General features: G+C 39.0%; 1 long non-coding RNA gene across 6 annotated transcripts in view; it reads right to left on the bottom strand.

Annotated features, from left to right (window-relative positions):
• LOC120099210 (uncharacterized) overlaps positions 1–17049 on the bottom strand; it is a 45596-nt gene that overhangs the window by 13038 nt on the left and 15509 nt on the right. For 2 of the 6 annotated variants that reach the window (XR_010061417.1, XR_005498209.2), the window contains 4 exons: positions 14931–15213; positions 13448–13674; positions 12520–12674; positions 12077–12195 (listed from right to left, as the gene is read on the bottom strand). This is a non-coding gene — a long non-coding RNA (uncharacterized LOC120099210). The remainder of the gene's footprint in view (positions 1–12076; positions 12196–12519; positions 12675–13447; positions 13675–14930; positions 15214–17049) is intronic. The other 4 variants (XR_005498205.2, XR_005498207.2, XR_005498208.2 and 1 more) reach the window with 2 other exon arrangements.

Raw genomic sequence — 17049 nt, 5'->3', positions numbered from 1 at the left:
GCCCATCCTTTCTTCTCATCCAATGACAGGCCTCGTTCTATCTTGTACCTGTCTACACACGTGTGATGACATCATCCTACATTTCTAGAATGGCAAAAGTATTTCACCAATGTTTGTACCCCCATTTCCACTGAGGCATTTTTATTATAAACATAAATATTCACTGATACGTAAATGTATGAAGAAAATGTAGCATATATACATTACACACAGTAGATATTATTCAATCACAAAAAATAATGAATCCTTACGTGCATGAGAACATAGATGAGTCTGGGTGATATTAATGTAAATTAAATAATCTTGATAGATACACATACTATATTTTCACACATGCATCTGGAATCTGAAAAAAGTTCAATTCAAAGTAGCAGTGGCTGTTAGAGTCTAGAAAGTCGAACACCTGGGGAATGTTGGTTAAAGGGTACACATTTTTAACTGAGGTGAAAGGTATGATAGCTACAGTTATATTACCGTCCTATTTACTTTAAATTTGCTGAGAATACCTTAAGTACCCCACCACACATAAAGGCTCTCATTTCATGCTGTATACATATATCCAGTAAATCATCATTGTATACCTTGAATATGTTTGTCACCTACGCTGGCTTCATTAAAGCTAGAAAAAAAATCCCCTGAATCACTTTAAAATAGAAGTACAGAAGTACCCATCTGAGAAAAAATAGCAGTATTTTTCTACCACACAGAAGTGCTAGAGTTTAGAGGCTAGATGCATGAAGGTATCCTAGAGTCAATAGTGAGGAAAGACTATGCTAAGTCTTCTGGAAGTTCAGTGAATTGCAGTTAGCTGTATCAGTGGCACATCACAGACTATAACTTGATTTTGAGATATCTCTAACAAGGTAATGTTTAGTACAGGCTTACTGGACAATGGCACTATTGGCCTTTGACGTCAATGGGAGCCAGCCATCCTGAGTACTGAGGGAAGTTAGATATCCACCAGATGCTGGTGTCTGCCCTAACCCCCCAGTGACTACCAAAGATCTCTCCAGAAATTTTGAAATGTCCTCTGGAGGGGGGTGGTGGTGGTATTACTTTTCAAAGTGGAGATATTGTTTTTCCAGGTGTTTCTTCTCAAGCATTTTTTGTTTGGATTTCTGCACCAGGATAAGGAAATGAGAAGAATGCCACCCATGCTCTCCTGTTCTCTCATATCCTTCCTTCTTTTCAGTCGCACCTGCTACGTGGCTTTTTAACAAGGTTTTCCACTTCCGTTTCAGAAATAAGTAATGGCTCATTGCATTGAATTAGGCTTATAGTTTATCTCCTACGGCACCGACTCAATATATCTATGTGTTTCCATGACTCCCAAGAAAAATGTTATGTGACAAGATTATCCTAGCTAGACTTCATTTTATAAAGGCTTCACTTTATAAAATGGGACTTTGTAAATATCATCAAAGTTGTGAAAATACTTTCAATACCTTTTCAAGAAAATGACTATTGAGCTAAAGTCTTAGACTTTTTGTTTGAGGACACTCAATGGCTCGGGGAGAAGCAGTCTTTCTGAAGTAAACATTCTCTATGACTAAGCTCATCAGAGAGCTATAAACTTAATGTTTATAAAATATATCTGAGATGAAAAACACAATTAGCTCAAATCACTACCCTGAAGTGTTATTTTCAAAACGTTATCCACATTATTAGCATCTGTCTTAACTCGTTTTGAGGAAAAATGAGTAGAAGTACCAAATGGTGACAGGGGATGGTAGAGGTCCCTATGAGACTGTTGGTGTCCTTCAAGGGCAGCACTTAAAGGCTTTTGTCATGTGTGTGCTGTACACAGTTTTGCTTTCCAGAGCATCGACCACATAATTCTTTGAGTAGATGCTGATAAAATATTCCTGTTCATTATGTCCCATGGGTTGTCAAAACAAGAAATCAATACAGGCTCACATCTGGGATGAGAACCAGGAGGCTGTTAGTCAACCAGTGAGGGAACATCTGCTAAGAGGTGGACAACTGTGAGGAGGAGACTGGTTAAGAGGTTAACGATCATCCTCAGTCATAGAAAGGAAGGCAATGACAGGCCTTTCTACTTTAGGGACATGGATTTTGTAATACCTTCCATATTTTTGACCAGATGTGTTATACCAAGTGATCATATGATATATCATTCAAACTGAGACATTCTTAAGAAGGAAAGCTATTAATAATTATGCTGGGATGATAACACCATGATATAGACCACTGCAGTTGTAAACCATAGGAAATGTACTATAATTTAGGGCAGGAAATGCATTTGGCTTTTTCATTGTTAAATTGAGAACTGTACCTGCCACTTATGAGTTTTATTATTAAGACAAATGATTTATACGTGTATTTATTTGCATGTTGAATTTTCTTGCCATATTTAATTTTTCCCATTTAATGGTATATATTTGAACTCGCCATGCTATACTACTTACCAGTATTTACCCTAAAGACTCCATGTGAACACATCGAAGAGATTAACATCAATACTTATTGTAACACTATTCTTAAGAGTTTATGGGACCAGCCTTGGTGGATAACAATGAAGGGTTGCATAAAAAATTGTCCACACACAATGGAATTTTTTAGCCACAATAAATAATGAAGTTACACTGTTAGCAGGAAAATAGATGCATCTGGAGATAATCATGTTAAGCAAATAAGTTTCAGAAAACAAATATGCTTACTCTAAGTTGTTGTTTCTAGATTTATAGATACTTTAAAATATGTATGTAGTACTGACATTGACATGGAAACAAGCAAAACTGTCTGAGAAAAAAAGCATTAATGGTTGACAGAAGGGAAGGATTGTGTGGTATGAGGGTATTATGTTTAAAAAATGAACTTTATGTAATTCTGCATAATAATAATAATAATAGAATATTTGTATAGATATGTTTACAGCACAAGTTTAGGAAAAAGAAATCAGAAAATTATTCAGCTACTAAGTTCCCTCTATAACATGAACAAATATAGAGAATGGCTGATATAAAAATTAGACAAAATGGGAAGAAAGGCTCAGTGGTGGCATAATAGTTGATGTTTTCCTTTCAATTTATTTTATCTATCTGACAATATTCCTTATAAAAATTTCTAACAGGAAAAATTGAAAAGATGGAAAAATGCTTCCTTAGCATTTAACTCTAGTAGCACCTCTAATTTTAGTATGTCCGTGTTTTAAACACTTTATTCTATTTTACATTTTATATGTATGAGTGTGTCTTGCCTACATGTAAGTACATAGTATGCATGCCTGTTGCTGACTGAGTTCTGAATGGGACAGGGGATCACCTGGAACTGGGTTACAAATTTCCATGTGATAAGCAACAGATACAAGGACCATCTCAATAGCTCTTGGTTTGTCTGTTTTATGAATTCCAAGTACCTTAAAAATATTTGTCCATTTTCCTAAGAATTTCATGTAGTCATTTTTGATAGCTGAGTAATATTCCATTGTGTAGATGTACCACATTTTCTGTATCCATTCCTCTGTTGAAGGGCATTTAGGCTCTTTCCAGCTTCTGGTTATTATAAATAAGGCTGCTATGAACATAGTGGAGCACGTGTCCTTGTTATATGTTGGAGCATCTTTTGGGTATACGCCCAGGAGAGGTATAGCTGGGTCCTCAGGTAGTACTATGTCCAATTTTCTGAGGAACCTTCAGACTGATTTCCAGAGTGGTTGTACCAGCTTTCAATCTCACGAACAATGGAGCAGCGTTCCTCTTTCTCCACATCCTTGCCAGTATCTACTGTCACCTGAGTTTTTTATCTTATCCATTCTGACTGTTTTGAGGTTGTATCTCAGGCAAATGAATGGAAGTAGAAAATATCATCCTGAGTGAGGTAACCCAGTCAAAAAAGAACACACATGCTGTGCACTCACTGATAAGCTTGGAATACTTAAGAGAAAATTCACAGATCATATGAAGCTCAAGAAGAAGGAAGACCAAAATGTGAATGCTTCATTCCTTCTTAGAAGGGAGAACAAAATACTCAACAGGAGGAAATACAGGAACAAAGAGTAGAGCAGAGACTGAAGGAAAGGCCATCCAGTGACTACCCTACCTGGGGATCTATCCCATATGCAGCCACCAAACATAGACAATATTGCTGATGCCAAGAAGTGGTTGCTGATAAGACCCTGATATGGATGTCTCCTGAGAGTCTCTGCCAGAGCCCTACTGATACAGATAATGATGGTTGCAGCTAACCATTGGACTGAACAAGGGGACCCCAATGAAGGAGTTAGAGAAAAGACTGAAGCTACTGAGGGGGTGAGCAACTCCATAGGAAGAACAACAATATCAACCAATCAGACCCCACCAGAGCTCCCAGGGACTAAACCACCAACCAATGAGTACACATGGAGGGACCCATGAATCCAGTCACATAAGTAGCAGAGGATGGCGTTGTCCAGCATCAATAGGAGGAAAAGCCCTTGATCCTGTGAAGGCTTGCTTCCCCAGTGTAGTGCAATGCCAGGGCATTGAAGTTGGAGTAGGTGGGTGGGAGTGGGAGAATCCTTAAAGAAGCAGTGGGGTATGGGAGATGGGGGAAAGGGGATAACATTTTAAATGTAAATATCGAAAATATCCAAGAAAAAATTTAAAAAAAGAAAATATCTGTCCAAAGTTCTGATGCCCCTTCTATAACTCAGGCCCATAAATGGATGCATACTCCTGCCTTTCTGCCCAAGATCTTTTTCTAGTAGAAGGTACACACAAACACTTGATAATGGAACCCAAATCACACATCAGTGCTGGGGAATGACCTGAAGGAGCTGAAGGGGATTGTAACCTCATGTGAAGAACAAAGTTGCAACTAACCAGACCCCACAGAGCTGCCAGGGACCAAGCTACTAACCAAAGAGCATTGATGAGTCCATGGCCTCCGCTACCTATGTAGCAAAGGATGGCATGATTTGGCCTCAGTGGGAGGGGAGGCCCTTGTTCCTGTGGAGGCTTGATGCCCCAGAGTAGGGGAACGATAGAGCAGTAAGGTAGGAGAGGGTGGGTAGATGGGGAGCACCCTCTTAGAGGTGAAGGGGAAGAGGGTATGGGGTAGGAGGTTGGTGGGCAGGGGACCAGGAAGGGGGACATCACATGAAATGTAAATAAATACAATAATTAATAAAAGAATTGTAAAGCAAACATCAAAAATTTGCTTTGTGGCAGAGTTCTTATCTCAAGAAACACATTGAACCTAACCAATTAGGCATATACCTTGCACTTAAATTCCTAAGGTCACTACTGTATCATTTGGGATCCATGTCTACTATCTGGATACCTGGAGATAGTCATGGGCACTCACATTTTCTTTAAACGATACCTGTAAAAATGTACCAATAATATCAAAGTGATGGACACACCCAAAATTATAGGCAACCATGGTAAACATTAAATATATATAGCTTGTTAATGAGCAGACAATATAAGAAAATATATGAAGATAATTAAGAGATAAATAAGAGATAAAAAATAAACAAAATATTGAAGAAACATTAAATCTTTAATAATTTATGGAACGTATTTGAAAACAATAAACACATGCACACAGGATATATATAGATAAAAGTATGGTAGCATTATGTTAGGCACACCTATGTGTCTACCCAGATACTGAAGTATCTGCAGTATAGAATGACTACTAGATCATTTGTCTTGTTAGAAGCGACATACGTAAAAATATTTCAGCAATCACAATGTTCTCCTCAAAAGAATCTGTTAAAAAATATGAGAAGACCTGATAGCACAAATCTGTAATCCCGGAATCAAGGGAGGTTTAAGCAGGCAACTCAGAGTTTAAGGCTTGTGTGGGATACAACATAAGTTCCACATCAGCTTGAGTAATATAGTAAGATCCTGTCTCAAACAAAGGGAAATCTAAGGATTACGACTATGGCTCACAGGTAGGTTGCCTACCTCACATGCATGAGGCCAGGATACCCTGACCAAGTCCTCACCCTCAACCAAAAAGAAGAAAGGAAAAGATAACATGAGCAACCATATTTTAATATATGATTTATTTTCCAGGACTCTTGTCTATTACCTTTGACCAATACCATTGTTAAAACACAGGTCTGTCAACCCTACCTGGACACTTGAATGAATGTATGGTATACATATTATGTAGCTTTTTATTTATAAAGTTTTAAATTAGCATACCGACTAAATTTTTCATTCTAGTTTTTCAAACAATTAACGAGAGCACACTCAATTCCTCAATGTATACAGGTTAAATGCAGATTTCATTTTTCTTTACTTCTATACAAGTATGTGATTGTGATCACTAAAATTCCTGGCAATTCCACCACTTTCTACTTTGGCAGATCCACAAAGGCCTCTTTCCCAACAAACTGAACATGGTATCAAGGAGGTCAAGGGGCTCCATCATCACTTACCTGTGGATAACTGTACTGTGGGACAGCCACTTCATCACTTACTAAATAATTTGTGTGGATTGTCAACAATGTATTTAGGGTGACGGTGTTCCTTTGAATAAATCATGACAACTAACATTACGCAAAAACTTATATCAGGATACAGATATGTTTTCCATTATATCTGCCCATTCTCATGACACATGAACTTTCCTTGGAAACTTGGATGAGTACTGACTTGACTGCAGTTTAGGAAAATCGATCCTTTCTTGACCTAAAATACCAACATTATGCTTACTACATGACAACAATACCATCAAACCTTCAAACGATTAACCTCTCAACGTTCATGGATTCAACAGAAGCATTGCAGGATTTAAAAATCATACAAACTTAGGTTCAACAGGTTTTCTAAGGAGTCCATGTCTTCTGATCTGAGCATACACAGCAAACTGATGCTATGAAGAGTTCAAAGCGTCATCATTATTTATCTATGAAGATGAAAACCAGTATCTTGCACAGTGATTTTTAATCCATGGACACTTACACATGTATGAGCAATTGTAATCTTGGTGATCTCTTTAAGGCACAATGAAACCTTGCATTATTTTAGGGAAACACACAGAAGAGAAGAGATTCAGGGCCAGCCTAATTTTTCCTTTACATAGAAAAATTCCTCAGGTAATCTTACCAAATTAGGAGCCTTCTATAAGTTTACAAAGTGATGCGATCTGGATATGACACTGACATTGCAACCATAACTGCATAGCACATGACGCTCCATATCTTCCTGAGGAGGTGATGAATGTTAATTGTTGTTTGGAGGAAATGTATCATTTTCTCTAATGGTATAGCCACTGAGTACTAGGTGGGAAGAAGAAGCGGACCAGAAGGGAAGAAAGAATACCAGACCATACATCTACACAATGGAATATTACTCAGCTATCAAAATCAATGACCTTATGAAATACATAGGCAAATGGATGGAACTGGAAAATATCCTGAGTGAAGTAACCCAATCACAGAAAAACACACATGGTATGCACTCATTGATAAGTGGCTATTAGCCCAAATGCTTGAATTACCCTAGATGCACAGAACACATGAAACTCAAGAAGGATGACCAAAATGCAAATGCTTCACTCCTTCTTTAAAAGAGGGACAAGAATACACTTGGCAGGGAATAGGGAGGCCAAGATTAAAACAGAGGCAGAAGGAACACCCATTCAGAGCCTGCTTCACATGTGGTCCATACATATACAGCCATCCAATTAGATAAGATGGATGAAGCAAAGAAGTGCAGGCCGACAGGAACCAGATGTAGATCTCTCCTGAGAGACACAGCCAGAATACAGCAAATACATAGGCGAATGCCAGCAGCAAACCACTGAACTGAGAACGGGACCCCCGTTGAAGGAATCTTAGAAAGGACTGAAAGAGCTTGAAGGGGCTTGAGACCCCATATGAACAACAATGCCAAGCAACCAGAGCTTCCAGGGACTAAGCCACTACCTAAAGACTATACATGGACTGACCCTGGACTCTGACCTCATAGGTAGCAATGAATATCCTAGTAAGAGCACCAGTGGAAGGGGAAGCCCTGGGTCCTGCTAAGACTGAACCCCCAGTGAACTAGATTGTTGGGGGGAGGGCAGCAAGGGGGGGGAGGATGGGGAGGGGAACACCCATAAAGAAGGGGAGGGGGAGGCGTTAGGGGCATGTTGTCCCAGAAATCGGGAAGGGGAATAACAATCGAAATGTAAATAAGAAATACTCAAGTTAATAAAGATAAAAAAGAATACCAGACCATAATTTGAGAGGAATATAGCCATAATATGCTGTATATATGTATGGATCTGTAAAAGAAACAAAACCAAACAACAAAAACAGGCTCAAGATCAGAAACAGTAACCAAGCTGTAGCACACAATCCAACTTTCAACATTGGCAGGGTCAGACTACAATCTCTCTGCCTACACAGCACAGAGGCAGTTAAAGCATTTTCCTACCAATACTAATAATGGTCACAAAATTGTATTGAATTTGTGGATAATTGACACTTAATGTCACGATGTTAGCCATCAGGAAGGATTCATTTAATTTTCATACTGTTAGTGACCACGGTGACCATTATACAATTTTAACACATTCCTGCACAAAGGAATACCCATCTTTGTCTGTGCATGCTGTAGACATTTCAGTAGCATAGATGGGTCTTTGCATTGTTCGAACAGTGAGGGATAGTGGAAATACTAAATATGGAATGAGGCGAGTATCAACTCATTTCAGAATGTGTTAGAGGTAGACTGATAAATCACAGCAAGCCTACTCATTGGGCAGGATAAATTTCATATAACACAGTTGTTGACAGTCTTCCTAATGCTTTTTGTAAGAATGCTTTTCTGGCAGATATGCAGGTAGGAGATTATTTTAGCCCACATCAGCGCTTTAGGGATTGCAACAATTTCCATTTGACAGTCCTGATGCTTCGCCATGATGTCTGGGCTTGTCTCTGAAAAATACACGCTGAGAAAGACCTATTTAGTAGAACTCTGTTTGTACATGCACACCACCATGTTCCCAAGGCCATTGCATCATTAGAGAATCTATTTATATCAGCTGCCTACTTGTAATCTCCACAAACCAAGTATTCTGAGGAGATCCTCATTCCTTTTACAGATATTCCATGGTGAACATTGCAGTGATCGAGACTATAAAAATTAGTATTAACCATAATAAATATTAAATACATACTTTCAGGAAGACTATGATAAAAACTGATGCTTATTAGTAATATTGGGGAGACTTTCATTGTTTTTGTGGCATGTGTCTCAAAAATGAAGAAATGTCCATGTACAAAATACTCATGAAATGAACATCTGAAAAAAGTATGATATCTAATGTGGCATAGTCTCATACCTTCATACTGGCCAAGGCCTTAATGAGATATCTGTAAAACCACATGCTAACACAATTACATTTGAGTGACTTCTGTACTGACTACAATTCAAGAGTACACACCCTTACCTTTTTTTTTAAAGATTTATTTTATTTATTATATATAAGTACACTATAGCTGTCTTCAGATACACTAGAAGAGGGCATCGGATCTCTTTACAGATGGTTGTGAGCCACCATGTGGTTGCTGGGAATTGAACTCATGACCTCTGGAAGAGCAGTCGGGTGCTCTTAACCGCTGAGCCATCTCTCCAGCCCCACCCTTACCTTTTTAATGTGGAATCTCAAAAGAAATTATGTTTACCATTGAACTCACCTATTAAGAATAGCAATGACCTCTGATATATGACCTCTGAGAATAGCAATTCCTCATCATTCACAGCCTAAACAATATTTTCTGGCCATATAAAATATAACAACTCATGTTTATACACTTGGTCAGGACTTTATGATATCTGATCTAAGAACCTGTAACAAATGCTTGTGGAAAAAGGCTGGGGTAACCTAATCACATACCCACTTGGATAAAGACCGGATAGCCTGTACAATGATTCAAATCTTAGTGGCAGGTACACAGATAAAAATGATGCTACTTTTGAAGACCTTTTTGAGATACTGTAAAGTTTTGTTGGAGAAAAATACGGAGGAAAACCCATTAGTTCTGGGACACATCTACCTGCCCACGTTAAAATTCCCAAGGTCCTTGTATCATTTCAGGATCCTTCCATTCTTTATGAGTATAGTATTTTAAGAGAATTCTTACTCTCCTTAGTGAATAACTGGAACAATTCCATTATCAATTTCAAAATTATAGATGTACCATGACAGTTACATGGAACTGTGCTGACTCAATAATAAGACACAAAATGAGATGCTTTCACTAATATTAGGGAGTTATGAGTATGTCAGAAAACATGTGAACCAAAAACCTGAAGAAACAACAGATACCACTATGCCTTTGTTAAGGATATCTCAAAATGTGAATGTCTACAATAACAAAATAGGACCTCACTTATCTTTAGCAGACTACCTTCTGGTAAAAAGAACCCGTGGAAACACCAGGTTAGGCACAATTCTTTTGTCTTTCTGGACACTGAATTTCATTTGTCTGCACCATAGAATGACTATTTTATGACCTTCTTATAGGCATGAATTTCAAAATATATGAAGGGGTTGAGGCATAAAATTTACACATTCGAGGACTGCCTATATTCAACCTCCTACCCAATTAGGGGCCATGCCAGAGTAGCTAGCCCCAGGTAAGGCTACCCCCACCATACACCTGCCCAGCATAACCTCAACCTTCTCTCCTCTTCTTGTCACCATATCCCAGTCCATACCGCTGGTGGAAGCCTTCTACCCCATCAGAGGCCAGCCCAGCTCTCTGAAAACTAGCTGAAGCTTCCTACCACTGCAGAGGCCAGGTCACAATTCTGAACCCCAGGGGACTCCAGCAACAGCAGGGGCCACATACATCACTAGAACTCTAGCCACCAACTTGAGCAGCAACTGCCTGCTGAACCAGGGGCCATCCAGTCCATGAGAAATCCAGCACCCTCACCCCTAACCTGAGCAGAGACTCTCTACTAAACCACAGGACATTGCAGCCAGAAGACCAGTGAGAAAACAGAAACTAAGGAATAAAAGATGCCACCCAACAAAGACAAGCCCAGAAATAGTCACCTAGACCTATAATCATTCCAAATCTAGAAGCCTAACTGCCAGTGTAAGAGTGCAATCAACAATAAGCAGTGTAATGTGGCACCACCGGAGCCCAGCTATCCTGTTACAGCCAGCCCTGGATATTCCAACACTGCTGAAGCACAGGGAAACGATCTTAAAGCCAACCACAGTAAGATGATAGACTCTCCATAAGGAGGGACATGGAGACTGAAGCAGCGATCCTCTGTAACTAGGCATGGCCTCAAGTGGAGGGACTGGGACGCTTATACAGCAATACTATCTCTAACCTAGTTTGTCATGCCTGCAGAATGTGCTGAGACAGGAGCCTAGCATAATCATTATCAGAGAGACCAGCGAGGCTCATCCAGCAATGGATGGGACAAGATGCAGAGTCCCACAGTCCAATTTTAAGCAGAACTTAGGGAGTCTTGGGGAGCAGAGGAAGAAGTATTGAAGCAGCCAGGGGATCAAGGACAAGAATCAACTGACAAGGTCTCAAGTGGGCCCACAGAAATCAGAAAGCCTATATAGAGCTGACCTAGGTCCTCTGCACGTATGTTATGCTTGTGTAAGTCAGAGTTCTGGTGGGATTCCGAACAGTGGGAGCAGTGGCTATCTCGGACTCTTCTGCCTGGCTTTGGCACTGACCCCTTCTCCTCCTACTGAGATGCCTCATCCAGCCTTAATATGAGAATATATGCCTGGTCATATGTTATGCCGTATTTGATTGATGTTCCTAGAAGGCCTGGTCTTTTCTAAGGGGAGGTAAATGGGTTGAATCTGGAGAAAGGGGATTTAAGAAGAAAGACTAGGGGAGGGGAGAGAAGGAAAGCTGCAGTTGGGATATAATAAATAAGACTAAAAAATAAATAAATCATTGGCTTAGTTCTAAGCTAAAGGTCAATAACAAAAAAGGACATAATCATTCAGCATAAATTGTGACTCATATTTGTCTGTACCCTATCAACCATAGAAATTTATCTTTATAAGGATTGCTAAGGACAACATTGTACCTAGGTATCTGGGCATTATAAACAGTATTGGGTACATTACCACTTACCTGTGTATATGGAAATTAGATATCTTCCTATGTACATAGATAGCATCAATATTTTCCTTGATTTCAGAAATGTTCCACTAGATGACTTTTTTAGTTCATTGTATAATCTTCTTCTATACCTAGAAAATACATTCTGAAGTAAATATTTTGTACATTTGCCATCCAAATTGTAAAAGTGAAGTGCTAAAAATTAAAGGTCCATCCACAGCATGTGGATAGTTTCAGTCTATCATGGTAAAGCACTGTAGCAGAATTCTTCATCTCTTTAGAGGATATATGTCTTAAACACAGGAAATATCTTGATGATGTATTCTATGAGAATGTCAAGAGTCCCAAATAATACTTCTTCTTTGTAAATATTAAACATACACCATAAGTCAGTAGGGATGAAATAATAATTGAGAATTGGGGACCAGAGAAATGGCTGTTATTAAGAGTATTACCTGCTCTTGCAGAGTGCCTGGGCTTGATTTTTTCAATAGACGCATGATGGCTCATAACCTACAATTCCAGGTCAAAGAGATCTGACCTTATCTTCCACCTCTTTGAGTATTCCACACATCACATGTGATGCATATACATACACGTAAGGAAAACTCTGATCCATAAATAAAATAAAAAACTTAATATATTTCAAAAATTATTTATTCTATTAGGTAGATTTACATACATGTTCACAATGATGAAGATATATAAATCAGCAAACAATTAATAATATACACTTCAAACTATAGAAATGTCTGCTAACTGAGTGTAGCATCATCTCACACCCATATACCAGCCAAAAGTTTACCAGGCTGCTTCAAAAGAAAATGGCAACATGAGGAGAGGTACTAGAGTTTTACCACTCCACACATAAGAGCTTATTGGCAAGGTTCTATGAAGAATATTCAAAGAACTATGTTCATTTACAGGGTGTCTTTGAGGGGAAAAAACAATATATGTTGGAGGACACAGCTTTATCTAGCAGGACACCTGCTCATTATGATGTCTAACATCCTTATTAGGGGACCATTCATACTGGATACTTGCATGCATTTGAGGTGAACAGCCCTGAGTATTGGAAGTGTCCACCCTTTCCTGAATGGACACCTGCAACTCATCCAAGCCACCAACCATCCTGAACTTTCACAGAATATGCTCTCTAGTAAGGATACAACTGATTCCTCATTGTGCACACATTCAACACAATTTTTTCTCTATCACATGAAGTATATGAGTGCATGGTCAGTAGAATTGCTAAAGAATCCATTTCTTGAGCTTTGACAACAAATGATTGGCAACAATAAGGATGAGAGATGCCATTGTTACTTTGCCATTATTACTTATCAGTACCTATAAAAATTGGGGGTTCTAAACTCTGAGACCTACCACATCAGTAGTCTGTATACTAGTCATGTTCCATTGAGAGAAAAAAATCTGTCTCGTTGTGTTGTCCTTAACCTATGTCAGAAAGATACATCCTGGAAGCTCGATCTTGTACACGCTAATTTCGAGATTACGGTATCATTTCATGATAACTATAGACTTGTTGTGGAATTCCTGGGACACGAACACTCCTCAGAACAGATCTTTGATGCTCTTGAAAGCAAAAATTCCTGCAAAAATTCCATGAAAGACATCACATAGATGAACACTGAAAATGACCTAGATCCCTTTATGTACTTTTGTCATTATGTGAGTGAAATATGTGTAACAGCTAGCAAAAATACAAGAATATGAGGTTTAATAGATTTGTTAGGAATGCATTAATAATCTTACCATGTACATGTAAAAAAGGACTCGAAATATTTCTCCTTTGTATACCTAAACATCTTCTATGATGAATGAGTATGACCTACCATCACACTAATTAATAGGCTTTGTGAATTCTTACTAGAAACACCCAAAAGTGATAATACCATATTAGACTCCTCCTCCTCCTCCTCTCTGATCTGGGTTTCTATGATCAGGTGATCTTCATATTGGTTTATGCTTTTATTTATTGACCTAGTAATTAACAAGGCTCTGTCTGTAGTGTGCTTAGGGTCACTATGGTTTATTGAAGAAGCACATGTCTCTTTTTTCATATCTGTTTTTCATTTGTATCAAATGTATACATTTTATTGGTTGTATCCTGATTGGCGAGCATTTTCTGTGAAAGTTCAGAATGGTCAGTGACTTGGATGAGTTGCAGATGAACATTTAAGAAAGAAGGGGCACTTCCAATACTCGATGCTGTTCACCTCAAATGCATGCAAGTATCCAGTATGAACTGTCCCCTAATAAGGATGTTAGACATCATAATGAGCAGGTGTCCTGCTAGATGAAGCTGTGGTCTCCAACACATTTTGAGTGGTTTCTTTTTCTTTTTCTTTTCTTTTTTTTGTTTTCTCTCAAAAAACTCCCTATTTAAAAAAATAGTTACCTTGAAATATTCTTCATAGAAACTTGCTAAAAGGTGATATGAAAAAATAGTATGTGAAAGAGAATTGTGGAAAGCCATGAGAAACTGTTAGGTTTCAGCTTGCTCTAATCTGGCTCCAGTCTATTCCATTGCTCTATCATCCAGGGCAACTTCTCTTCTACTGGGATCTTTGGATAGCCTTTTAAATGTTATTTTGCCTTTCAATAATTTATTTTTATTCACTTTACATTCCAATTGCAGTCACATTCTCCTCCCAGTTCTGCCTTTACAAATTCCTCCCTTCATTTTCTCCCCCCTTAGATACCACTCCACCCTGGGACATCTAGTCCCAGCAGGACTAAACACATCCCCACTGAGGCTCAACTAGAGAGTCCAGGGAAGGGAAAGGAATTAATGGCAGGTAACAGAGTCAAAGACAGTCCCCGCTCCAACTATTAGGGAACTCACATGAAGACCAAGCTGTAATCTGCTACAAATCTATAGACTAGGTCCAGCCACAGCTTGCTTTTTGGTTGGTGGTTCAGTTTCTATGAGTTCCCATGGGTCCAAGTTAGTTGACTCTGTAGGCTTTCTTCTGGGGTCCTTGATTCCTCCTGCTCATTCAATTCTATCCCCCACTCTTCCACAAGACTCTCTGAGCTCCACCTGATGTCTGTTGGTTGGTCTCTGCATCTGTTTCTATCAGCTGCTGAATGAAGCCTCCCAGGAGACATTTATGCTAAGCTCCTATCTGCAAGCATAGCAGAGTATCAGGAATAGTGTCAGCATTTGGCTCTCTCACATTGGGGCAGTCATTGGTTGGATGTTCCCTCAATTTCTGCTACATCTTTATTCCTGTGCGTCTTGTAGGCGTGACAAAGTTTGGGTGGAAGGTTTTGTGGATGGGTTGGTGTCCCCTTCCTCCACTGGAAGCCCTGCCTGGCTATAGGAGATGGCCACTTCAGTCTGTATATCCACTTCCATTATGATTCTGAGCTGAGGTCACCCTCATAAACTCCCTGTCGTCTCCTGCATGCCACATCTCCAGCTCCTTCCCACCAACTTCCATTCTCACTCCCATTCTTCCTCTCAGGCTCCCTCTCTCCGCACACCTGCTTGCCTTACCTGTTCCCATCCCCACTCCCTCCTCCCACCCAGTTCCTTCTCTCCATCCACCTATGATGAATGTTTTGTTTCCTCTTCTGAGTGGGAAAAACCCCACGTCTGATAGAGGGCTAATGTCAAAAGTATATAAAGAATTCAAGAAGCTTTCCAGAAAAAAAACCAAACAACCCAATCAAAAAGTGGGGTATAAAACTAAACCGAGAATTCACAATAGAGGAACCACGAATGACTGAGAAGCACCTAAAGAAATGTTCAAAGTCCTTAGTGATCCCCATCAGTTATTAATAAGGGAGGGTCAGCTATTTACTGCTCTCAAGCTTGATGAGAGGAGATTCTTCCTGCAGCAAGGGAGTTGTAGTTAATATAGAGACTCCTAACTGTTCAAAGAGCATAGACTAAGTACTTGTGAGTATTCAAAGATGGGACATTCATATCAGCCCTCCCTGGCAATGTTGAGGGGGCAACATTTGAAAGAGGGACCACAAGCCTAAAGAGTGGAAGAGTGGTATGAAATGCTATCCTCTGGATATGATGTGTCTGGCACAACAATCAAGCCAATAAAAAATTCCAGCATAAAAATAGAATCAAATAATGCCTTTAAAATCATGTCCTCTGTTGAGCATTCTAGGTGTCAGACAGTACGACTTCTCATACTTTCTTTGGGACACATAGTAGTGACCATGCTTTATCAGAGCTATTATTTTAATTATTTTATTGTATTATATGTATGGGTATTTTGCCTGCATATATATATATATATGTATATATATATATATATATATATATATATATATATATATATATGTCTGTGTGTTATGTGCTTGTCTGGTGCCTGTGGAGGTCATAAAATGGCATTGATGGGTCCACAAACTAGAGTCACAGACAGTTGTGAACCACTATATGGGTCCTCTGGGAGAACAACTAAGTACCCTCATGGCTAAGCAATCTCTACAGTACCCAGAGCTGTTTTAATGATGTCACTCTTTTTTTCTTTTTAGGTTATTATTGTGGGAGGACCAATGATCAGCTGCCCATGCCCCAGTGGATGACTCTCCACCCACTTACATATGGGCAGCATTAATTAGGTTCAGTGGTTTATCTAGAACATAGACATCAAGCTGGGAGAGATATATATTGGAGGAGATCCCAGGAGTTGGGGTGGAAATTTTCAAAGAATATGTAAAATTAAAAAATGGCAAGGATTCTATATTTCTATATCACTTTGGATGCTGGTAATTACAAAACTCTCTTCACTTCGACCATTACGTTGAGGTAAGTACTACCCTTTAACATGGAAACAACATACAACATGCAGCTCTAATTGTTAGGTACACATTAATATTTTAACCATTCGTACATTAATATTTTAACCATTCGTATATTAAAAAAGTAAAAATGTATAACAAAAATCACTTCTTAATGGATGACTTTAACCTTTTTCCAAAGCTATGTACTACCTGAT

The sequence above is a fragment of the Rattus norvegicus genome, chromosome X (assembly GCF_036323735.1).
Source record: "Rattus norvegicus strain BN/NHsdMcwi chromosome X, GRCr8, whole genome shotgun sequence".
Lineage (NCBI taxonomy): Eukaryota > Metazoa > Chordata > Mammalia > Rodentia > Muridae > Rattus > Rattus norvegicus.
This window is presented reverse-complemented; position numbering and strand designations above follow the sequence as displayed.